The following is an 18,562-nucleotide window of genomic DNA, read 5'->3' on the forward strand; positions in this document are numbered from 1 at the left end:
GACTGCAAGTGGCGATGAACAGCAAAGCTCGGCCCACACACCACTGTGTCTCCCCACAGCTGTGCCAGACGCGGTCTCCATTATATGTATACTGGCAAACGAACGTGTCTGCGCTGTAAGGACACTAAGCAGTGTGGTTAGCTGCATTCAACCCCCGTGGCAATGTCTTGCAGTCCTCCAACTCTGTTGACCACAGGTATGTGCCTCAATAAGAGGTGGACAGACGTCGCATCGCTCTCGCCGTCACTTGTGACCGCGAATCGTACTTAACGTAATTTTCTGCAAGCGTCAGCGGAGCGTCAGTCGAGCTAAGTCGGGCCAAGTCGCATAAGAGGAGCAACAAAATGCGCATTTCCGGTACCGGGAATCGAACCCGGGCCTCCCGGGTGAGAGCCAGGCATCCTAGCCACTAGACCACACCGGATAACGACGCAAGCGCTCCTCCAGCGAACGCAGCAAACAGTACACACGCTACTTGACGACAACGGCCAAAATTTAGCGTTTCCACTTTGTAGAACGGCATGCTCGGGACGCATTTCGTGGAGACGAACGCCAGCAATCGTGACACCAGACTGCGCCTGTGAATCCTGTCGTTGCACCACGCACTGTGCTGCTACGACAATTTAAGAAAGAGACGCTCACGGCTTGCTGCGCTGTTCCCTTCGCGGGTAATCAGTGCTCCTGCTTTCGAGACAGAAAACATTGGCAGCGGTGGGATTCGAACCCACGCCTCCGAAGAGACTGGTGCCTGAAACCAGCGCCTTAGACCGCTCGGCCACGCTACCTACGTGGCACGGCGGTCACAGGAGCTGCGTTCTACCCCACGAGAAAACATCGCAATGGCACAAAAAACGAGAAAAAGCTGGCAGCTGTGGGATTCGAACCCACGCCTCCGAAGAGACTGGTGCCTTAAACCAGCGCCTTAGACCGCTCGGCCACGCTACCTGTGCCCGTGTTCTTCGCTTTTGTAGAAACAGTGCACGACACAGCTTCCTGTTCTGCTGCGACTGGCTGCTCATCCATTGCACCTCAAACAACTGCCATTTTCGAATAGAGATTAACTACACAGGCAGCTGCCCGCTCTCTGGTGCGGCGGCATTACGTGTTGATAATGAATTGGTAGTGCCACCCGCAGCCTGCGGAACATGAGTGAAAAATCAAGAGGGCACCGTAATTTCAAACACTGAGTCACAATCGTCACTGCAGCGACAGCAAGGCAAAACTTTAAAAATTGCCGTGACCAGGATTCGAACCTGGGTTATTGCGGCCACAACGCAATGTCCTAACCACTAGACGATCACGGCCACGGAGGCACCGCCGACGGCAGTTCTCGCGACTGCAAGTGGCGATGAACAGCAAAGCTCGGCCCACACACCACTGTGTCTCCCCACAGCTGTGCCAGACGCGGTCTCCATTATATGTATACTGGCAAACGAACGTGTCTGCGCTGTAAGGACACTAAGCAGTGTGGTTAGCTGCATTCAACCCCCGTGGCAATGTCTTGCAGTCCTCCAACTCTGTTGACCACAGGTATGTGCCTCAATAAGAGGTGGACAGACGTCGCATCGCTCTCGCCGTCACTTGTGACCGCGAATCGTACTTAACGTAATTTTCTGCAAGCGTCAGCGGAGCGTCAGTCGAGCTAAGTCGGGCCAAGTCGCATAAGAGGAGCAACAAAATGCGCATTTCCGGTACCGGGAATCGAACCCGGGCCTCCCGGGTGAGAGCCAGGCATCCTAGCCACTAGACCACACCGGATAACGACGCAAGCGCTCCTCCAGCGAACGCAGCAAACAGTACACACGCTACTTGACGACAACGGCCAAAATTTAGCGTTTCCACTTTGTAGAACGGCATGCTCGGGACGCATTTCGTGGAGACGAACGCCAGCAATCGTGACACCAGACTGCGCCTGTGAATCCTGTCGTTGCACCACGCACTGTGCTGCTACGACAATTTAAGAAAGAGACGCTCACGGCTTGCTGCGCTGTTCCCTTCGCGGGTAATCAGTGCTCCTGCTTTCGAGACAGAAAACATTGGCAGCGGTGGGATTCGAACCCACGCCTCCGAAGAGACTGGTGCCTGAAACCAGCGCCTTAGACCGCTCGGCCACGCTACCTACGTGGCACGGCGGTCACAGGAGCTGCGTTCTACCCCACGAGAAAACATCGCAATGGCACAAAAAACGAGAAAAAGCTGGCAGCTGTGGGATTCGAACCCACGCCTCCGAAGAGACTGGTGCCTTAAACCAGCGCCTTAGACCGCTCGGCCACGCTACCTGTGCCCGTGTTCTTCGCTTTTGTAGAAACAGTGCACGACACAGCTTCCTGTTCTGCTGCGACTGGCTGCTCATCCATTGCACCTCAAACAACTGCCATTTTCGAATAGAGATTAACTACACAGGCAGCTGCCCGCTCTCTGGTGCGGCGGCATTACGTGTTGATAATGAATTGGTAGTGCCACCCGCAGCCTGCGGAACATGAGTGAAAAATCAAGAGGGCACCGTAATTTCAAACACTGAGTCACAATCGTCACTGCAGCGACAGCAAGGCAAAACTTTAAAAATTGCCGTGACCAGGATTCGAACCTGGGTTATTGCGGCCACAACGCAATGTCCTAACCACTAGACGATCACGGCCACGGAGGCACCGCCGACGGCAGTTCTCGCGACTGCAAGTGGCGATGAACAGCAAAGCTCGGCCCACACACCACTGTGTCTCCCCACAGCTGTGCCAGACGCGGTCTCCATTATATGTATACTGGCAAACGAACGTGTCTGCGCTGTAAGGACACTAAGCAGTGTGGTTAGCTGCATTCAACCCCCGTGGCAATGTCTTGCAGTCCTCCAACTCTGTTGACCACAGGTATGTGCCTCAATAAGAGGTGGACAGACGTCGCATCGCTCTCGCCGTCACTTGTGACCGCGAATCGTACTTAACGTAATTTTCTGCAAGCGTCAGCGGAGCGTCAGTCGAGCTAAGTCGGGCCAAGTCGCATAAGAGGAGCAACAAAATGCGCATTTCCGGTACCGGGAATCGAACCCGGGCCTCCTGGGTGAGAGCCAGGCATCCTAGCCACTAGACCACACCGGATAACGACGCAAGCGCTCCTCCAGCGAACGCAGCAAACAGTACACACGCTACTTGACGACAACGGCCAAAATTTAGCGTTTCCACTTTGTAGAACGGCATGCTCGGGACGCATTTCGTGGAGACGAACGCCAGCAATCGTGACACCAGACTGCGCCTGTGAATCCTGTCGTTGCACCACGCACTGTGCTGCTACGACAATTTAAGAAAGAGACGCTCACGGCTTGCTGCGCTGTTCCCTTCGCGGGTAATCAGTGCTCCTGCTTTCGAGACAGAAAACATTGGCAGCGGTGGGATTCGAACCCACGCCTCCGAAGAGACTGGTGCCTGAAACCAGCGCCTTAGACCGCTCGGCCACGCTACCTACGTGGCACGGCGGTCACAGGAGCTGCGTTCTACCCCACGAGAAAACATCGCAATGGCACAAAAAACGAGAAAAAGCTGGCAGCGGTGGGATTCGAACCCACGCCTCCGAAGAGACTGGTGCCTTAAACCAGCGCCTTAGACCGCTCGGCCACGCTACCTGTGCCCGTGTTCTTCGCTTTTGTAGAAACAGTGCACGACACAGCTTCCTGTTCTGCTGCGACTGGCTGCTCATCCATTGCACCTCAAACAACTGCCATTTTCGAATAGAGATTAACTACACAGGCAGCTGCCCGCTCTCTGGTGCGGCGGCATTACGTGTTGATAATGAATTGGTAGTGCCACCCGCAGCCTGCGGAACATGAGTGAAAAATCAAGAGGGCACCGTAATTTCAAACACTGAGTCACAATCGTCACTGCAGCGACAGCAAGGCAAAACTTTAAAAATTGCCGTGACCAGGATTCGAACCTGGGTTATTGCGGCCACAACGCAATGTCCTAACCACTAGACGATCACGGCCACGGAGGCACCGCCGACGGCAGTTCTCGCGACTGCAAGTGGCGATGAACAGCAAAGCTCGGCCCACACACCACTGTGTCTCCCCACAGCTGTGCCAGACGCGGTCTCCATTATATGTATACTGGCAAACGAACGTGTCTGCGCTGTAAGGACACTAAGCAGTGTGGTTAGCTGCATTCAACCCCCGTGGCAATGTCTTGCAGTCCTCCAACTCTGTTGACCACAGGTATGTGCCTCAATAAGAGGTGGACAGACGTCGCATCGCTCTCGCCGTCACTTGTGACCGCGAATCGTACTTAACGTAATTTTCTGCAAGCGTCAGCGGAGCGTCAGTCGAGCTAAGTCGGGCCAAGTCGCATAAGAGGAGCAACAAAATGCGCATTTCCGGTACCGGGAATCGAACCCGGGCCTCCTGGGTGAGAGCCAGGCATCCTAGCCACTAGACCACACCGGATAACGACGCAAGCGCTCCTCCAGCGAACGCAGCAAACAGTACACACGCTACTTGACGACAACGGCCAAAATTTAGCGTTTCCACTTTGTAGAACGGCATGCTCGGGACGCATTTCGTGGAGACGAACGCCAGCAATCGTGACACCAGACTGCGCCTGTGAATCCTGTCGTTGCACCACGCACTGTGCTGCTACGACAATTTAAGAAAGAGACGCTCACGGCTTGCTGCGCTGTTCCCTTCGCGGGTAATCAGTGCTCCTGCTTTCGAGACAGAAAACATTGGCAGCGGTGGGATTCGAACCCACGCCTCCGAAGAGACTGGTGCCTGAAACCAGCGCCTTAGACCGCTCGGCCACGCTACCTACGTGGCACGGCGGTCACAGGAGCTGCGTTCTACCCCACGAGAAAACATCGCAATGGCACAAAAAACGAGAAAAAGCTGGCAGCGGTGGGATTCGAACCCACGCCTCCGAAGAGACTGGTGCCTTAAACCAGCGCCTTAGACCGCTCGGCCACGCTACCTGTGCCCGTGTTCTTCGCTTTTGTAGAAACAGTGCACGACACAGCTTCCTGTTCTGCTGCGACTGGCTGCTCATCCATTGCACCTCAAACAACTGCCATTTTCGAATAGAGATTAACTACACAGGCAGCTGCCCGCTCTCTGGTGCGGCGGCATTACGTGTTGATAATGAATTGGTAGTGCCACCCGCAGCCTGCGGAACATGAGTGAAAAATCAAGAGGGCACCGTAATTTCAAACACTGAGTCACAATCGTCACTGCAGCGACAGCAAGGCAAAACTTTAAAAATTGCCGTGACCAGGATTCGAACCTGGGTTATTGCGGCCACAACGCAATGTCCTAACCACTAGACGATCACGGCCACGGAGGCACCGCCGACGGCAGTTCTCGCGACTGCAAGTGGCGATGAACAGCAAAGCTCGGCCCACACACCACTGTGTCTCCCCACAGCTGTGCCAGACGCGGTCTCCATTATATGTATACTGGCAAACGAACGTGTCTGCGCTGTAAGGACACTAAGCAGTGTGGTTAGCTGCATTCAACCCCCGTGGCAATGTCTTGCAGTCCTCCAACTCTGTTGACCACAGGTATGTGCCTCAATAAGAGGTGGACAGACGTCGCATCGCTCTCGCCGTCACTTGTGACCGCGAATCGTACTTAACGTAATTTTCTGCAAGCGTCAGCGGAGCGTCAGTCGAGCTAAGTCGGGCCAAGTCGCATAAGAGGAGCAACAAAATGCGCATTTCCGGTACCGGGAATCGAACCCGGGCCTCCCGGGTGAGAGCCAGGCATCCTAGCCACTAGACCACACCGGATAACGACGCAAGCGCTCCTCCAGCGAACGCAGCAAACAGTACACACGCTACTTGACGACAACGGCCAAAATTTAGCGTTTCCACTTTGTAGAACGGCATGCTCGGGACGCATTTCGTGGAGACGAACGCCAGCAATCGTGACACCAGACTGCGCCTGTGAATCCTGTCGTTGCACCACGCACTGTGCTGCTACGACAATTTAAGAAAGAGACGCTCACGGCTTGCTGCGCTGTTCCCTTCGCGGGTAATCAGTGCTCCTGCTTTCGAGACAGAAAACATTGGCAGCGGTGGGATTCGAACCCACGCCTCCGAAGAGACTGGTGCCTGAAACCAGCGCCTTAGACCGCTCGGCCACGCTACCTACGTGGCACGGCGGTCACAGGAGCTGCGTTCTACCCCACGAGAAAACATCGCAATGGCACAAAAAACGAGAAAAAGCTGGCAGCTGTGGGATTCGAACCCACGCCTCCGAAGAGACTGGTGCCTTAAACCAGCGCCTTAGACCGCTCGGCCACGCTACCTGTGCCCGTGTTCTTCGCTTTTGTAGAAACAGTGCACGACACAGCTTCCTGTTCTGCTGCGACTGGCTGCTCATCCATTGCACCTCAAACAACTGCCATTTTCGAATAGAGATTAACTACACAGGCAGCTGCCCGCTCTCTGGTGCGGCGGCATTACGTGTTGATAATGAATTGGTAGTGCCACCCGCAGCCTGCGGAACATGAGTGAAAAATCAAGAGGGCACCGTAATTTCAAACACTGAGTCACAATCGTCACTGCAGCGACAGCAAGGCAAAACTTTAAAAATTGCCGTGACCAGGATTCGAACCTGGGTTATTGCGGCCACAACGCAATGTCCTAACCACTAGACGATCACGGCCACGGAGGCACCGCCGACGGCAGTTCTCGCGACTGCAAGTGGCGATGAACAGCAAAGCTCGGCCCACACACCACTGTGTCTCCCCACAGCTGTGCCAGACGCGGTCTCCATTATATGTATACTGGCAAACGAACGTGTCTGCGCTGTAAGGACACTAAGCAGTGTGGTTAGCTGCATTCAACCCCCGTGGCAATGTCTTGCAGTCCTCCAACTCTGTTGACCACAGGTATGTGCCTCAATAAGAGGTGGACAGACGTCGCATCGCTCTCGCCGTCACTTGTGACCGCGAATCGTACTTAACGTAATTTTCTGCAAGCGTCAGCGGAGCGTCAGTCGAGCTAAGTCGGGCCAAGTCGCATAAGAGGAGCAACAAAATGCGCATTTCCGGTACCGGGAATCGAACCCGGGCCTCCTGGGTGAGAGCCAGGCATCCTAGCCACTAGACCACACCGGATAACGACGCAAGCGCTCCTCCAGCGAACGCAGCAAACAGTACACACGCTACTTGACGACAACGGCCAAAATTTAGCGTTTCCACTTTGTAGAACGGCATGCTCGGGACGCATTTCGTGGAGACGAACGCCAGCAATCGTGACACCAGACTGCGCCTGTGAATCCTGTCGTTGCACCACGCACTGTGCTGCTACGACAATTTAAGAAAGAGACGCTCACGGCTTGCTGCGCTGTTCCCTTCGCGGGTAATCAGTGCTCCTGCTTTCGAGACAGAAAACATTGGCAGCGGTGGGATTCGAACCCACGCCTCCGAAGAGACTGGTGCCTGAAACCAGCGCCTTAGACCGCTCGGCCACGCTACCTACGTGGCACGGCGGTCACAGGAGCTGCGTTCTACCCCACGAGAAAACATCGCAATGGCACAAAAAACGAGAAAAAGCTGGCAGCGGTGGGATTCGAACCCACGCCTCCGAAGAGACTGGTGCCTTAAACCAGCGCCTTAGACCGCTCGGCCACGCTACCTGTGCCCGTGTTCTTCGCTTTTGTAGAAACAGTGCACGACACAGCTTCCTGTTCTGCTGCGACTGGCTGCTCATCCATTGCACCTCAAACAACTGCCATTTTCGAATAGAGATTAACTACACAGGCAGCTGCCCGCTCTCTGGTGCGGCGGCATTACGTGTTGATAATGAATTGGTAGTGCCACCCGCAGCCTGCGGAACATGAGTGAAAAATCAAGAGGGCACCGTAATTTCAAACACTGAGTCACAATCGTCACTGCAGCGACAGCAAGGCAAAACTTTAAAAATTGCCGTGACCAGGATTCGAACCTGGGTTATTGCGGCCACAACGCAATGTCCTAACCACTAGACGATCACGGCCACGGAGGCACCGCCGACGGCAGTTCTCGCGACTGCAAGTGGCGATGAACAGCAAAGCTCGGCCCACACACCACTGTGTCTCCCCACAGCTGTGCCAGACGCGGTCTCCATTATATGTATACTGGCAAACGAACGTGTCTGCGCTGTAAGGACACTAAGCAGTGTGGTTAGCTGCATTCAACCCCCGTGGCAATGTCTTGCAGTCCTCCAACTCTGTTGACCACAGGTATGTGCCTCAATAAGAGGTGGACAGACGTCGCATCGCTCTCGCCGTCACTTGTGACCGCGAATCGTACTTAACGTAATTTTCTGCAAGCGTCAGCGGAGCGTCAGTCGAGCTAAGTCGGGCCAAGTCGCATAAGAGGAGCAACAAAATGCGCATTTCCGGTACCGGGAATCGAACCCGGGCCTCCTGGGTGAGAGCCAGGCATCCTAGCCACTAGACCACACCGGATAACGACGCAAGCGCTCCTCCAGCGAACGCAGCAAACAGTACACACGCTACTTGACGACAACGGCCAAAATTTAGCGTTTCCACTTTGTAGAACGGCATGCTCGGGACGCATTTCGTGGAGACGAACGCCAGCAATCGTGACACCAGACTGCGCCTGTGAATCCTGTCGTTGCACCACGCACTGTGCTGCTACGACAATTTAAGAAAGAGACGCTCACGGCTTGCTGCGCTGTTCCCTTCGCGGGTAATCAGTGCTCCTGCTTTCGAGACAGAAAACATTGGCAGCGGTGGGATTCGAACCCACGCCTCCGAAGAGACTGGTGCCTGAAACCAGCGCCTTAGACCGCTCGGCCACGCTACCTACGTGGCACGGCGGTCACAGGAGCTGCGTTCTACCCCACGAGAAAACATCGCAATGGCACAAAAAACGAGAAAAAGCTGGCAGCGGTGGGATTCGAACCCACGCCTCCGAAGAGACTGGTGCCTTAAACCAGCGCCTTAGACCGCTCGGCCACGCTACCTGTGCCCGTGTTCTTCGCTTTTGTAGAAACAGTGCACGACACAGCTTCCTGTTCTGCTGCGACTGGCTGCTCATCCATTGCACCTCAAACAACTGCCATTTTCGAATAGAGATTAACTACACAGGCAGCTGCCCGCTCTCTGGTGCGGCGGCATTACGTGTTGATAATGAATTGGTAGTGCCACCCGCAGCCTGCGGAACATGAGTGAAAAATCAAGAGGGCACCGTAATTTCAAACACTGAGTCACAATCGTCACTGCAGCGACAGCAAGGCAAAACTTTAAAAATTGCCGTGACCAGGATTCGAACCTGGGTTATTGCGGCCACAACGCAATGTCCTAACCACTAGACGATCACGGCCACGGAGGCACCGCCGACGGCAGTTCTCGCGACTGCAAGTGGCGATGAACAGCAAAGCTCGGCCCACACACCACTGTGTCTCCCCACAGCTGTGCCAGACGCGGTCTCCATTATATGTATACTGGCAAACGAACGTGTCTGCGCTGTAAGGACACTAAGCAGTGTGGTTAGCTGCATTCAACCCCCGTGGCAATGTCTTGCAGTCCTCCAACTCTGTTGACCACAGGTATGTGCCTCAATAAGAGGTGGACAGACGTCGCATCGCTCTCGCCGTCACTTGTGACCGCGAATCGTACTTAACGTAATTTTCTGCAAGCGTCAGCGGAGCGTCAGTCGAGCTAAGTCGGGCCAAGTCGCATAAGAGGAGCAACAAAATGCGCATTTCCGGTACCGGGAATCGAACCCGGGCCTCCTGGGTGAGAGCCAGGCATCCTAGCCACTAGACCACACCGGATAACGACGCAAGCGCTCCTCCAGCGAACGCAGCAAACAGTACACACGCTACTTGACGACAACGGCCAAAATTTAGCGTTTCCACTTTGTAGAACGGCATGCTCGGGACGCATTTCGTGGAGACGAACGCCAGCAATCGTGACACCAGACTGCGCCTGTGAATCCTGTCGTTGCACCACGCACTGTGCTGCTACGACAATTTAAGAAAGAGACGCTCACGGCTTGCTGCGCTGTTCCCTTCGCGGGTAATCAGTGCTCCTGCTTTCGAGACAGAAAACATTGGCAGCGGTGGGATTCGAACCCACGCCTCCGAAGAGACTGGTGCCTGAAACCAGCGCCTTAGACCGCTCGGCCACGCTACCTGTGCCCGTGTTCTTCGCTTTTGTAGAAACAGTGCACGACACAGCTTCCTGTTCTGCTGCGACTGGCTGCTCATCCATTGCACCTCAAACAACTGCCATTTTCGAATAGAGATTAACTACACAGGCAGCTGCCCGCTCTCTGGTGCGGCGGCATTACGTGTTGATAATGAATTGGTAGTGCCACCCGCAGCCTGCGGAACATGAGTGAAAAATCAAGAGGGCACCGTAATTTCAAACACTGAGTCACAATCGTCACTGCAGCGACAGCAAGGCAAAACTTTAAAAATTGCCGTGACCAGGATTCGAACCTGGGTTATTGCGGCCACAACGCAATGTCCTAACCACTAGACGATCACGGCCACGGAGGCACCGCCGACGGCAGTTCTCGCGACTGCAAGTGGCGATGAACAGCAAAGCTCGGCCCACACACCACTGTGTCTCCCCACAGCTGTGCCAGACGCGGTCTCCATTATATGTATACTGGCAAACGAACGTGTCTGCGCTGTAAGGACACTAAGCAGTGTGGTTAGCTGCATTCAACCCCCGTGGCAATGTCTTGCAGTCCTCCAACTCTGTTGACCACAGGTATGTGCCTCAATAAGAGGTGGACAGACGTCGCATCGCTCTCGCCGTCACTTGTGACCGCGAATCGTACTTAACGTAATTTTCTGCAAGCGTCAGCGGAGCGTCAGTCGAGCTAAGTCGGGCCAAGTCGCATAAGAGGAGCAACAAAATGCGCATTTCCGGTACCGGGAATCGAACCCGGGCCTCCTGGGTGAGAGCCAGGCATCCTAGCCACTAGACCACACCGGATAACGACGCAAGCGCTCCTCCAGCGAACGCAGCAAACAGTACACACGCTACTTGACGACAACGGCCAAAATTTAGCGTTTCCACTTTGTAGAACGGCATGCTCGGGACGCATTTCGTGGAGACGAACGCCAGCAATCGTGACACCAGACTGCGCCTGTGAATCCTGTCGTTGCACCACGCACTGTGCTGCTACGACAATTTAAGAAAGAGACGCTCACGGCTTGCTGCGCTGTTCCCTTCGCGGGTAATCAGTGCTCCTGCTTTCGAGACAGAAAACATTGGCAGCGGTGGGATTCGAACCCACGCCTCCGAAGAGACTGGTGCCTGAAACCAGCGCCTTAGACCGCTCGGCCACGCTACCTACGTGGCACGGCGGTCACAGGAGCTGCGTTCTACCCCACGAGAAAACATCGCAATGGCACAAAAAACGAGAAAAAGCTGGCAGCGGTGGGATTCGAACCCACGCCTCCGAAGAGACTGGTGCCTTAAACCAGCGCCTTAGACCGCTCGGCCACGCTACCTGTGCCCGTGTTCTTCGCTTTTGTAGAAACAGTGCACGACACAGCTTCCTGTTCTGCTGCGACTGGCTGCTCATCCATTGCACCTCAAACAACTGCCATTTTCGAATAGAGATTAACTACACAGGCAGCTGCCCGCTCTCTGGTGCGGCGGCATTACGTGTTGATAATGAATTGGTAGTGCCACCCGCAGCCTGCGGAACATGAGTGAAAAATCAAGAGGGCACCGTAATTTCAAACACTGAGTCACAATCGTCACTGCAGCGACAGCAAGGCAAAACTTTAAAAATTGCCGTGACCAGGATTCGAACCTGGGTTATTGCGGCCACAACGCAATGTCCTAACCACTAGACGATCACGGCCACGGAGGCACCGCCGACGGCAGTTCTCGCGACTGCAAGTGGCGATGAACAGCAAAGCTCGGCCCACACACCACTGTGTCTCCCCACAGCTGTGCCAGACGCGGTCTCCATTATATGTATACTGGCAAACGAACGTGTCTGCGCTGTAAGGACACTAAGCAGTGTGGTTAGCTGCATTCAACCCCCGTGGCAATGTCTTGCAGTCCTCCAACTCTGTTGACCACAGGTATGTGCCTCAATAAGAGGTGGACAGACGTCGCATCGCTCTCGCCGTCACTTGTGACCGCGAATCGTACTTAACGTAATTTTCTGCAAGCGTCAGCGGAGCGTCAGTCGAGCTAAGTCGGGCCAAGTCGCATAAGAGGAGCAACAAAATGCGCATTTCCGGTACCGGGAATCGAACCCGGGCCTCCTGGGTGAGAGCCAGGCATCCTAGCCACTAGACCACACCGGATAACGACGCAAGCGCTCCTCCAGCGAACGCAGCAAACAGTACACACGCTACTTGACGACAACGGCCAAAATTTAGCGTTTCCACTTTGTAGAACGGCATGCTCGGGACGCATTTCGTGGAGACGAACGCCAGCAATCGTGACACCAGACTGCGCCTGTGAATCCTGTCGTTGCACCACGCACTGTGCTGCTACGACAATTTAAGAAAGAGACGCTCACGGCTTGCTGCGCTGTTCCCTTCGCGGGTAATCAGTGCTCCTGCTTTCGAGACAGAAAACATTGGCAGCGGTGGGATTCGAACCCACGCCTCCGAAGAGACTGGTGCCTGAAACCAGCGCCTTAGACCGCTCGGCCACGCTACCTGTGCCCGTGTTCTTCGCTTTTGTAGAAACAGTGCACGACACAGCTTCCTGTTCTGCTGCGACTGGCTGCTCATCCATTGCACCTCAAACAACTGCCATTTTCGAATAGAGATTAACTACACAGGCAGCTGCCCGCTCTCTGGTGCGGCGGCATTACGTGTTGATAATGAATTGGTAGTGCCACCCGCAGCCTGCGGAACATGAGTGAAAAATCAAGAGGGCACCGTAATTTCAAACACTGAGTCACAATCGTCACTGCAGCGACAGCAAGGCAAAACTTTAAAAATTGCCGTGACCAGGATTCGAACCTGGGTTATTGCGGCCACAACGCAATGTCCTAACCACTAGACGATCACGGCCACGGAGGCACCGCCGACGGCAGTTCTCGCGACTGCAAGTGGCGATGAACAGCAAAGCTCGGCCCACACACCACTGTGTCTCCCCACAGCTGTGCCAGACGCGGTCTCCATTATATGTATACTGGCAAACGAACGTGTCTGCGCTGTAAGGACACTAAGCAGTGTGGTTAGCTGCATTCAACCCCCGTGGCAATGTCTTGCAGTCCTCCAACTCTGTTGACCACAGGTATGTGCCTCAATAAGAGGTGGACAGACGTCGCATCGCTCTCGCCGTCACTTGTGACCGCGAATCGTACTTAACGTAATTTTCTGCAAGCGTCAGCGGAGCGTCAGTCGAGCTAAGTCGGGCCAAGTCGCATAAGAGGAGCAACAAAATGCGCATTTCCGGTACCGGGAATCGAACCCGGGCCTCCTGGGTGAGAGCCAGGCATCCTAGCCACTAGACCACACCGGATAACGACGCAAGCGCTCCTCCAGCGAACGCAGCAAACAGTACACACGCTACTTGACGACAACGGCCAAAATTTAGCGTTTCCACTTTGTAGAACGGCATGCTCGGGACGCATTTCGTGGAGACGAACGCCAGCAATCGTGACACCAGACTGCGCCTGTGAATCCTGTCGTTGCACCACGCACTGTGCTGCTACGACAATTTAAGAAAGAGACGCTCACGGCTTGCTGCGCTGTTCCCTTCGCGGGTAATCAGTGCTCCTGCTTTCGAGACAGAAAACATTGGCAGCGGTGGGATTCGAACCCACGCCTCCGAAGAGACTGGTGCCTGAAACCAGCGCCTTAGACCGCTCGGCCACGCTACCTACGTGGCACGGCGGTCACAGGAGCTGCGTTCTACCCCACGAGAAAACATCGCAATGGCACAAAAAACGAGAAAAAGCTGGCAGCGGTGGGATTCGAACCCACGCCTCCGAAGAGACTGGTGCCTTAAACCAGCGCCTTAGACCGCTCGGCCACGCTACCTGTGCCCGTGTTCTTCGCTTTTGTAGAAACAGTGCACGACACAGCTTCCTGTTCTGCTGCGACTGGCTGCTCATCCATTGCACCTCAAACAACTGCCATTTTCGAATAGAGATTAACTACACAGGCAGCTGCCCGCTCTCTGGTGCGGCGGCATTACGTGTTGATAATGAATTGGTAGTGCCACCCGCAGCCTGCGGAACATGAGTGAAAAATCAAGAGGGCACCGTAATTTCAAACACTGAGTCACAATCGTCACTGCAGCGACAGCAAGGCAAAACTTTAAAAATTGCCGTGACCAGGATTCGAACCTGGGTTATTGCGGCCACAACGCAATGTCCTAACCACTAGACGATCACGGCCACGGAGGCACCGCCGACGGCAGTTCTCGCGACTGCAAGTGGCGATGAACAGCAAAGCTCGGCCCACACACCACTGTGTCTCCCCACAGCTGTGCCAGACGCGGTCTCCATTATATGTATACTGGCAAACGAACGTGTCTGCGCTGTAAGGACACTAAGCAGTGTGGTTAGCTGCATTCAACCCCCGTGGCAATGTCTTGCAGTCCTCCAACTCTGTTGACCACAGGTATGTGCCTCAATAAGAGGTGGACAGACGTCGCATCGCTCTCGCCGTCACTTGTGACCGCGAATCGTACTTAACGTAATTTTCTGCAAGCGTCAGCGGAGCGTCAGTCGAGCTAAGTCGGGCCAAGTCGCATAAGAGGAGCAACAAAATGCGCATTTCCGGTACCGGGAATCGAACCCGGGCCTCCTGGGTGAGAGCCAGGCATCCTAGCCACTAGACCACACCGGATAACGACGCAAGCGCTCCTCCAGCGAACGCAGCAAACAGTACACACGCTACTTGACGACAACGGCCAAAATTTAGCGTTTCCACTTTGTAGAACGGCATGCTCGGGACGCATTTCGTGGAGACGAACGCCAGCAATCGTGACACCAGACTGCGCCTGTGAATCCTGTCGTTGCACCACGCACTGTGCTGCTACGACAATTTAAGAAAGAGACGCTCACGGCTTGCTGCGCTGTTCCCTTCGCGGGTAATCAGTGCTCCTGCTTTCGAGACAGAAAACATTGGCAGCGGTGGGATTCGAACCCACGCCTCCGAAGAGACTGGTGCCTGAAACCAGCGCCTTAGACCGCTCGGCCACGCTACCTACGTGGCACGGCGGTCACAGGAGCTGCGTTCTACCCCACGAGAAAACATCGCAATGGCACAAAAAACGAGAAAAAGCTGGCAGCGGTGGGATTCGAACCCACGCCTCCGAAGAGACTGGTGCCTGAAACCAGCGCCTTAGACCGCTCGGCCACGCTACCTGTGCCCGTGTTCTTCGCTTTTGTAGAAACAGTGCACGACACAGCTTCCTGTTCTGCTGCGACTGGCTGCTCATCCATTGCACCTCAAACAACTGCCATTTTCGAATAGAGATTAACTACACAGGCAGCTGCCCGCTCTCTGGTGCGGCGGCATTACGTGTTGATAATGAATTGGTAGTGCCACCCGCAGCCTGCGGAACATGAGTGAAAAATCAAGAGGGCACCGTAATTTCAAACACTGAGTCACAATCGTCACTGCAGCGACAGCAAGGCAAAACTTTAAAAATTGCCGTGACCAGGATTCGAACCTGGGTTATTGCGGCCACAACGCAATGTCCTAACCACTAGACGATCACGGCCACGGAGGCACCGCCGACGGCAGTTCTCGCGACTGCAAGTGGCGATGAACAGCAAAGCTCGGCCCACACACCACTGTGTCTCCCCACAGCTGTGCCAGACGCGGTCTCCATTATATGTATACTGGCAAACGAACGTGTCTGCGCTGTAAGGACACTAAGCAGTGTGGTTAGCTGCATTCAACCCCCGTGGCAATGTCTTGCAGTCCTCCAACTCTGTTGACCACAGGTATGTGCCTCAATAAGAGGTGGACAGACGTCGCATCGCTCTCGCCGTCACTTGTGACCGCGAATCGTACTTAACGTAATTTTCTGCAAGCGTCAGCGGAGCGTCAGTCGAGCTAAGTCGGGCCAAGTCGCATAAGAGGAGCAACAAAATGCGCATTTCCGGTACCGGGAATCGAACCCGGGCCTCCTGGGTGAGAGCCAGGCATCCTAGCCACTAGACCACACCGGATAACGACGCAAGCGCTCCTCCAGCGAACGCAGCAAACAGTACACACGCTACTTGACGACAACGGCCAAAATTTAGCGTTTCCACTTTGTAGAACGGCATGCTCGGGACGCATTTCGTGGAGACGAACGCCAGCAATCGTGACACCAGACTGCGCCTGTGAATCCTGTCGTTGCACCACGCACTGTGCTGCTACGACAATTTAAGAAAGAGACGCTCACGGCTTGCTGCGCTGTTCCCTTCGCGGGTAATCAGTGCTCCTGCTTTCGAGACAGAAAACATTGGCAGCGGTGGGATTCGAACCCACGCCTCCGAAGAGACTGGTGCCTGAAACCAGCGCCTTAGACCGCTCGGCCACGCTACCTACGTGGCACGGCGGTCACAGGAGCTGCGTTCTACCCCACGAGAAAACATCGCAATGGCACAAAAAACGAGAAAAAGCTGGCAGCGGTGGGATTCGAACCCACGCCTCCGAAGAGACTGGTGCCTTAAACCAGCGCCTTAGACCGCTCGGCCACGCTACCTGTGCCCGTGTTCTTCGCTTTTGTAGAAACAGTGCACGACACAGCTTCCTGTTCTGCTGCGACTGGCTGCTCATCCATTGCACCTCAAACAACTGCCATTTTCGAATAGAGATTAACTACACAGGCAGCTGCCCGCTCTCTGGTGCGGCGGCATTACGTGTTGATAATGAATTGGTAGTGCCACCCGCAGCCTGCGGAACATGAGTGAAAAATCAAGAGGGCACCGTAATTTCAAACACTGAGTCACAATCGTCACTGCAGCGACAGCAAGGCAAAACTTTAAAAATTGCCGTGACCAGGATTCGAACCTGGGTTATTGCGGCCACAACGCAATGTCCTAACCACTAGACGATCACGGCCACGGAGGCACCGCCGACGGCAGTTCTCGCGACTGCAAGTGGCGATGAACAGCAAAGCTCGGCCCACACACCACTGTGTCTCCCCACAGCTGTGCCAGACGCGGTCTCCATTATATGTATACTGGCAAACGAACGTGTCTGCGCTGTAAGGACACTAAGCAGTGTGGTTAGCTGCATTCAACCCCCGTGGCAATGTCTTGCAGTCCTCCAACTCTGTTGACCACAGGTATGTGCCTCAATAAGAGGTGGACAGACGTCGCATCGCTCTCGCCGTCACTTGTGACCGCGAATCGTACTTAACGTAATTTTCTGCAAGCGTCAGCGGAGCGTCAGTCGAGCTAAGTCGGGCCAAGTCGCATAAGAGGAGCAACAAAATGCGCATTTCCGGTACCGGGAATCGAACCCGGGCCTCCTGGGTGAGAGCCAGGCATCCTAGCCACTAGACCACACCGGATAACGACGCAAGCGCTCCTCCAGCGAACGCAGCAAACAGTACACACGCTACTTGACGACAACGGCCAAAATTTAGCGTTTCCACTTTGTAGAACGGCATGCTCGGGACGCATTTCGTGGAGACGAACGCCAGCAATCGTGACACCAGACTGCGCCTGTGAATCCTGTCGTTGCACCACGCACTGTGCTGCTACGACAATTTAAGAAAGAGACGCTCACGGCTTGCTGCGCTGTTCCCTTCGCGGGTAATCAGTGCTCCTGCTTTCGAGACAGAAAACATTGGCAGCGGTGGGATTCGAACCCACGCCTCCGAAGAGACTGGTGCCTGAAACCAGCGCCTTAGACCGCTCGGCCACGCTACCTACGTGGCACGGCGGTCACAGGAGCTGCGTTCTACCCCACGAGAAAACATCGCAATGGCACAAAAAACGAGAAAAAGCTGGCAGCGGTGGGATTCGAACCCACGCCTCCGAAGAGACTGGTGCCTTAAACCAGCGCCTTAGACCGCTCGGCCACGCTACCTGTGCCCGTGTTCTTCGCTTTTGTAGAAACAGTGCACGACACAGCTTCCTGTTCTGCTGCGACTGGCTGCTCATCCATTGCACCTCAAACAACTGCCATTTTCGAATAGAGATTAACTACACAGGCAGCTGCCCGCTCTCTGGTGCGGCGGCATTACGTGTTGATAATGAATTGGTAGTGCCACCCGCAGCCTGCGGAACATGAGTGAAAAATCAAGAGGGCACCGTAATTTCAAACACTGAGTCACAATCGTCACTGCAGCGACAGCAAGGCAAAACTTTAAAAATTGCCGTGACCAGGATTCGAACCTGGGTTATTGCGGCCACAACGCAATGTCCTAACCACTAGACGATCACGGCCACGGAGGCACCGCCGACGGCAGTTCTCGCGACTGCAAGTGGCGATGAACAGCAAAGCTCGGCCCACACACCACTGTGTCTCCCCACAGCTGTGCCAGACGCGGTCTCCATTATATGTATACTGGCAAACGAACGTGTCTGCGCTGTAAGGACACTAAGCAGTGTGGTTAGCTGCATTCAACCCCCGTGGCAATGTCTTGCAGTCCTCCAACTCTGTTGACCACAGGTATGTGCCT

The 18,562-nt window shown here is 54.7% G+C and overlaps 54 non-coding genes across 54 annotated transcripts; all 54 read right to left on the reverse strand.

The window, feature by feature from the left end:
* Positions 1 to 352: 352 nt before the first annotated feature.
* On the reverse strand, positions 353 to 424 carry Trnae-cuc (transfer RNA glutamic acid (anticodon CUC)). Its single transcript has one exon. It is a non-coding gene; the product is annotated as a tRNA-Glu (tRNA).
* A 279-nt stretch (positions 425 to 703) lies between these two features.
* Trnal-cag (transfer RNA leucine (anticodon CAG)) lies at positions 704 to 785 on the reverse strand. Its single transcript has one exon. It is a non-coding gene; the product is annotated as a tRNA-Leu (tRNA).
* A 78-nt stretch (positions 786 to 863) lies between these two features.
* Trnal-aag (transfer RNA leucine (anticodon AAG)) lies at positions 864 to 945 on the reverse strand. The gene has a single exon. It is a non-coding gene; the product is annotated as a tRNA-Leu (tRNA).
* Positions 946 to 1,232: 287 nt separating this feature from the next.
* On the reverse strand, positions 1,233 to 1,304 carry Trnah-gug (transfer RNA histidin (anticodon GUG)). The gene has a single exon. It is a non-coding gene; the product is annotated as a tRNA-His (tRNA).
* A 382-nt stretch (positions 1,305 to 1,686) lies between these two features.
* On the reverse strand, positions 1,687 to 1,758 carry Trnae-cuc (transfer RNA glutamic acid (anticodon CUC)). Its single transcript has one exon. It is a non-coding gene; the product is annotated as a tRNA-Glu (tRNA).
* Positions 1,759 to 2,037: 279 nt separating this feature from the next.
* On the reverse strand, positions 2,038 to 2,119 carry Trnal-cag (transfer RNA leucine (anticodon CAG)). Its single transcript has one exon. It is a non-coding gene; the product is annotated as a tRNA-Leu (tRNA).
* A 78-nt stretch (positions 2,120 to 2,197) lies between these two features.
* Positions 2,198 to 2,279, reverse strand: Trnal-aag (transfer RNA leucine (anticodon AAG)). The gene has a single exon. It is a non-coding gene; the product is annotated as a tRNA-Leu (tRNA).
* Positions 2,280 to 2,566: 287 nt separating this feature from the next.
* Positions 2,567 to 2,638, reverse strand: Trnah-gug (transfer RNA histidin (anticodon GUG)). Its single transcript has one exon. It is a non-coding gene; the product is annotated as a tRNA-His (tRNA).
* A 382-nt stretch (positions 2,639 to 3,020) lies between these two features.
* Positions 3,021 to 3,092, reverse strand: Trnae-cuc (transfer RNA glutamic acid (anticodon CUC)). The gene has a single exon. It is a non-coding gene; the product is annotated as a tRNA-Glu (tRNA).
* A 279-nt stretch (positions 3,093 to 3,371) lies between these two features.
* Trnal-cag (transfer RNA leucine (anticodon CAG)) lies at positions 3,372 to 3,453 on the reverse strand. Its single transcript has one exon. It is a non-coding gene; the product is annotated as a tRNA-Leu (tRNA).
* Positions 3,454 to 3,531: 78 nt separating this feature from the next.
* Positions 3,532 to 3,613, reverse strand: Trnal-aag (transfer RNA leucine (anticodon AAG)). Its single transcript has one exon. It is a non-coding gene; the product is annotated as a tRNA-Leu (tRNA).
* A 287-nt stretch (positions 3,614 to 3,900) lies between these two features.
* Positions 3,901 to 3,972, reverse strand: Trnah-gug (transfer RNA histidin (anticodon GUG)). Its single transcript has one exon. It is a non-coding gene; the product is annotated as a tRNA-His (tRNA).
* Positions 3,973 to 4,354: 382 nt separating this feature from the next.
* On the reverse strand, positions 4,355 to 4,426 carry Trnae-cuc (transfer RNA glutamic acid (anticodon CUC)). The gene has a single exon. It is a non-coding gene; the product is annotated as a tRNA-Glu (tRNA).
* Positions 4,427 to 4,705: 279 nt separating this feature from the next.
* On the reverse strand, positions 4,706 to 4,787 carry Trnal-cag (transfer RNA leucine (anticodon CAG)). The gene has a single exon. It is a non-coding gene; the product is annotated as a tRNA-Leu (tRNA).
* Positions 4,788 to 4,865: 78 nt separating this feature from the next.
* Trnal-aag (transfer RNA leucine (anticodon AAG)) lies at positions 4,866 to 4,947 on the reverse strand. The gene has a single exon. It is a non-coding gene; the product is annotated as a tRNA-Leu (tRNA).
* A 287-nt stretch (positions 4,948 to 5,234) lies between these two features.
* Trnah-gug (transfer RNA histidin (anticodon GUG)) lies at positions 5,235 to 5,306 on the reverse strand. Its single transcript has one exon. It is a non-coding gene; the product is annotated as a tRNA-His (tRNA).
* A 382-nt stretch (positions 5,307 to 5,688) lies between these two features.
* On the reverse strand, positions 5,689 to 5,760 carry Trnae-cuc (transfer RNA glutamic acid (anticodon CUC)). The gene has a single exon. It is a non-coding gene; the product is annotated as a tRNA-Glu (tRNA).
* A 279-nt stretch (positions 5,761 to 6,039) lies between these two features.
* Trnal-cag (transfer RNA leucine (anticodon CAG)) lies at positions 6,040 to 6,121 on the reverse strand. Its single transcript has one exon. It is a non-coding gene; the product is annotated as a tRNA-Leu (tRNA).
* Positions 6,122 to 6,199: 78 nt separating this feature from the next.
* Positions 6,200 to 6,281, reverse strand: Trnal-aag (transfer RNA leucine (anticodon AAG)). Its single transcript has one exon. It is a non-coding gene; the product is annotated as a tRNA-Leu (tRNA).
* Positions 6,282 to 6,568: 287 nt separating this feature from the next.
* Trnah-gug (transfer RNA histidin (anticodon GUG)) lies at positions 6,569 to 6,640 on the reverse strand. Its single transcript has one exon. It is a non-coding gene; the product is annotated as a tRNA-His (tRNA).
* A 382-nt stretch (positions 6,641 to 7,022) lies between these two features.
* Trnae-cuc (transfer RNA glutamic acid (anticodon CUC)) lies at positions 7,023 to 7,094 on the reverse strand. Its single transcript has one exon. It is a non-coding gene; the product is annotated as a tRNA-Glu (tRNA).
* A 279-nt stretch (positions 7,095 to 7,373) lies between these two features.
* Positions 7,374 to 7,455, reverse strand: Trnal-cag (transfer RNA leucine (anticodon CAG)). Its single transcript has one exon. It is a non-coding gene; the product is annotated as a tRNA-Leu (tRNA).
* A 78-nt stretch (positions 7,456 to 7,533) lies between these two features.
* On the reverse strand, positions 7,534 to 7,615 carry Trnal-aag (transfer RNA leucine (anticodon AAG)). The gene has a single exon. It is a non-coding gene; the product is annotated as a tRNA-Leu (tRNA).
* A 287-nt stretch (positions 7,616 to 7,902) lies between these two features.
* Positions 7,903 to 7,974, reverse strand: Trnah-gug (transfer RNA histidin (anticodon GUG)). Its single transcript has one exon. It is a non-coding gene; the product is annotated as a tRNA-His (tRNA).
* Positions 7,975 to 8,356: 382 nt separating this feature from the next.
* Trnae-cuc (transfer RNA glutamic acid (anticodon CUC)) lies at positions 8,357 to 8,428 on the reverse strand. The gene has a single exon. It is a non-coding gene; the product is annotated as a tRNA-Glu (tRNA).
* Positions 8,429 to 8,707: 279 nt separating this feature from the next.
* On the reverse strand, positions 8,708 to 8,789 carry Trnal-cag (transfer RNA leucine (anticodon CAG)). Its single transcript has one exon. It is a non-coding gene; the product is annotated as a tRNA-Leu (tRNA).
* A 78-nt stretch (positions 8,790 to 8,867) lies between these two features.
* Trnal-aag (transfer RNA leucine (anticodon AAG)) lies at positions 8,868 to 8,949 on the reverse strand. Its single transcript has one exon. It is a non-coding gene; the product is annotated as a tRNA-Leu (tRNA).
* A 287-nt stretch (positions 8,950 to 9,236) lies between these two features.
* Trnah-gug (transfer RNA histidin (anticodon GUG)) lies at positions 9,237 to 9,308 on the reverse strand. Its single transcript has one exon. It is a non-coding gene; the product is annotated as a tRNA-His (tRNA).
* Positions 9,309 to 9,690: 382 nt separating this feature from the next.
* On the reverse strand, positions 9,691 to 9,762 carry Trnae-cuc (transfer RNA glutamic acid (anticodon CUC)). Its single transcript has one exon. It is a non-coding gene; the product is annotated as a tRNA-Glu (tRNA).
* A 279-nt stretch (positions 9,763 to 10,041) lies between these two features.
* Trnal-cag (transfer RNA leucine (anticodon CAG)) lies at positions 10,042 to 10,123 on the reverse strand. Its single transcript has one exon. It is a non-coding gene; the product is annotated as a tRNA-Leu (tRNA).
* A 287-nt stretch (positions 10,124 to 10,410) lies between these two features.
* Trnah-gug (transfer RNA histidin (anticodon GUG)) lies at positions 10,411 to 10,482 on the reverse strand. Its single transcript has one exon. It is a non-coding gene; the product is annotated as a tRNA-His (tRNA).
* A 382-nt stretch (positions 10,483 to 10,864) lies between these two features.
* Trnae-cuc (transfer RNA glutamic acid (anticodon CUC)) lies at positions 10,865 to 10,936 on the reverse strand. Its single transcript has one exon. It is a non-coding gene; the product is annotated as a tRNA-Glu (tRNA).
* A 279-nt stretch (positions 10,937 to 11,215) lies between these two features.
* Trnal-cag (transfer RNA leucine (anticodon CAG)) lies at positions 11,216 to 11,297 on the reverse strand. The gene has a single exon. It is a non-coding gene; the product is annotated as a tRNA-Leu (tRNA).
* Positions 11,298 to 11,375: 78 nt separating this feature from the next.
* On the reverse strand, positions 11,376 to 11,457 carry Trnal-aag (transfer RNA leucine (anticodon AAG)). The gene has a single exon. It is a non-coding gene; the product is annotated as a tRNA-Leu (tRNA).
* A 287-nt stretch (positions 11,458 to 11,744) lies between these two features.
* Trnah-gug (transfer RNA histidin (anticodon GUG)) lies at positions 11,745 to 11,816 on the reverse strand. The gene has a single exon. It is a non-coding gene; the product is annotated as a tRNA-His (tRNA).
* Positions 11,817 to 12,198: 382 nt separating this feature from the next.
* Trnae-cuc (transfer RNA glutamic acid (anticodon CUC)) lies at positions 12,199 to 12,270 on the reverse strand. Its single transcript has one exon. It is a non-coding gene; the product is annotated as a tRNA-Glu (tRNA).
* Positions 12,271 to 12,549: 279 nt separating this feature from the next.
* On the reverse strand, positions 12,550 to 12,631 carry Trnal-cag (transfer RNA leucine (anticodon CAG)). Its single transcript has one exon. It is a non-coding gene; the product is annotated as a tRNA-Leu (tRNA).
* A 287-nt stretch (positions 12,632 to 12,918) lies between these two features.
* Trnah-gug (transfer RNA histidin (anticodon GUG)) lies at positions 12,919 to 12,990 on the reverse strand. Its single transcript has one exon. It is a non-coding gene; the product is annotated as a tRNA-His (tRNA).
* Positions 12,991 to 13,372: 382 nt separating this feature from the next.
* Positions 13,373 to 13,444, reverse strand: Trnae-cuc (transfer RNA glutamic acid (anticodon CUC)). The gene has a single exon. It is a non-coding gene; the product is annotated as a tRNA-Glu (tRNA).
* A 279-nt stretch (positions 13,445 to 13,723) lies between these two features.
* Positions 13,724 to 13,805, reverse strand: Trnal-cag (transfer RNA leucine (anticodon CAG)). The gene has a single exon. It is a non-coding gene; the product is annotated as a tRNA-Leu (tRNA).
* A 78-nt stretch (positions 13,806 to 13,883) lies between these two features.
* Trnal-aag (transfer RNA leucine (anticodon AAG)) lies at positions 13,884 to 13,965 on the reverse strand. Its single transcript has one exon. It is a non-coding gene; the product is annotated as a tRNA-Leu (tRNA).
* Positions 13,966 to 14,252: 287 nt separating this feature from the next.
* Trnah-gug (transfer RNA histidin (anticodon GUG)) lies at positions 14,253 to 14,324 on the reverse strand. Its single transcript has one exon. It is a non-coding gene; the product is annotated as a tRNA-His (tRNA).
* A 382-nt stretch (positions 14,325 to 14,706) lies between these two features.
* Trnae-cuc (transfer RNA glutamic acid (anticodon CUC)) lies at positions 14,707 to 14,778 on the reverse strand. The gene has a single exon. It is a non-coding gene; the product is annotated as a tRNA-Glu (tRNA).
* Positions 14,779 to 15,057: 279 nt separating this feature from the next.
* Trnal-cag (transfer RNA leucine (anticodon CAG)) lies at positions 15,058 to 15,139 on the reverse strand. Its single transcript has one exon. It is a non-coding gene; the product is annotated as a tRNA-Leu (tRNA).
* Positions 15,140 to 15,217: 78 nt separating this feature from the next.
* Trnal-cag (transfer RNA leucine (anticodon CAG)) lies at positions 15,218 to 15,299 on the reverse strand. Its single transcript has one exon. It is a non-coding gene; the product is annotated as a tRNA-Leu (tRNA).
* Positions 15,300 to 15,586: 287 nt separating this feature from the next.
* Trnah-gug (transfer RNA histidin (anticodon GUG)) lies at positions 15,587 to 15,658 on the reverse strand. The gene has a single exon. It is a non-coding gene; the product is annotated as a tRNA-His (tRNA).
* A 382-nt stretch (positions 15,659 to 16,040) lies between these two features.
* On the reverse strand, positions 16,041 to 16,112 carry Trnae-cuc (transfer RNA glutamic acid (anticodon CUC)). Its single transcript has one exon. It is a non-coding gene; the product is annotated as a tRNA-Glu (tRNA).
* A 279-nt stretch (positions 16,113 to 16,391) lies between these two features.
* On the reverse strand, positions 16,392 to 16,473 carry Trnal-cag (transfer RNA leucine (anticodon CAG)). The gene has a single exon. It is a non-coding gene; the product is annotated as a tRNA-Leu (tRNA).
* Positions 16,474 to 16,551: 78 nt separating this feature from the next.
* Positions 16,552 to 16,633, reverse strand: Trnal-aag (transfer RNA leucine (anticodon AAG)). Its single transcript has one exon. It is a non-coding gene; the product is annotated as a tRNA-Leu (tRNA).
* Positions 16,634 to 16,920: 287 nt separating this feature from the next.
* Trnah-gug (transfer RNA histidin (anticodon GUG)) lies at positions 16,921 to 16,992 on the reverse strand. Its single transcript has one exon. It is a non-coding gene; the product is annotated as a tRNA-His (tRNA).
* A 382-nt stretch (positions 16,993 to 17,374) lies between these two features.
* Trnae-cuc (transfer RNA glutamic acid (anticodon CUC)) lies at positions 17,375 to 17,446 on the reverse strand. Its single transcript has one exon. It is a non-coding gene; the product is annotated as a tRNA-Glu (tRNA).
* Positions 17,447 to 17,725: 279 nt separating this feature from the next.
* Trnal-cag (transfer RNA leucine (anticodon CAG)) lies at positions 17,726 to 17,807 on the reverse strand. Its single transcript has one exon. It is a non-coding gene; the product is annotated as a tRNA-Leu (tRNA).
* A 78-nt stretch (positions 17,808 to 17,885) lies between these two features.
* Positions 17,886 to 17,967, reverse strand: Trnal-aag (transfer RNA leucine (anticodon AAG)). Its single transcript has one exon. It is a non-coding gene; the product is annotated as a tRNA-Leu (tRNA).
* Positions 17,968 to 18,254: 287 nt separating this feature from the next.
* On the reverse strand, positions 18,255 to 18,326 carry Trnah-gug (transfer RNA histidin (anticodon GUG)). Its single transcript has one exon. It is a non-coding gene; the product is annotated as a tRNA-His (tRNA).
* Positions 18,327 to 18,562: the final 236 nt, after the last annotated feature.

This window comes from Schistocerca nitens, unplaced genomic scaffold (genome assembly GCF_023898315.1).
Source record: "Schistocerca nitens isolate TAMUIC-IGC-003100 unplaced genomic scaffold, iqSchNite1.1 HiC_scaffold_189, whole genome shotgun sequence".
Lineage (NCBI taxonomy): Eukaryota > Metazoa > Arthropoda > Insecta > Orthoptera > Acrididae > Schistocerca > Schistocerca nitens.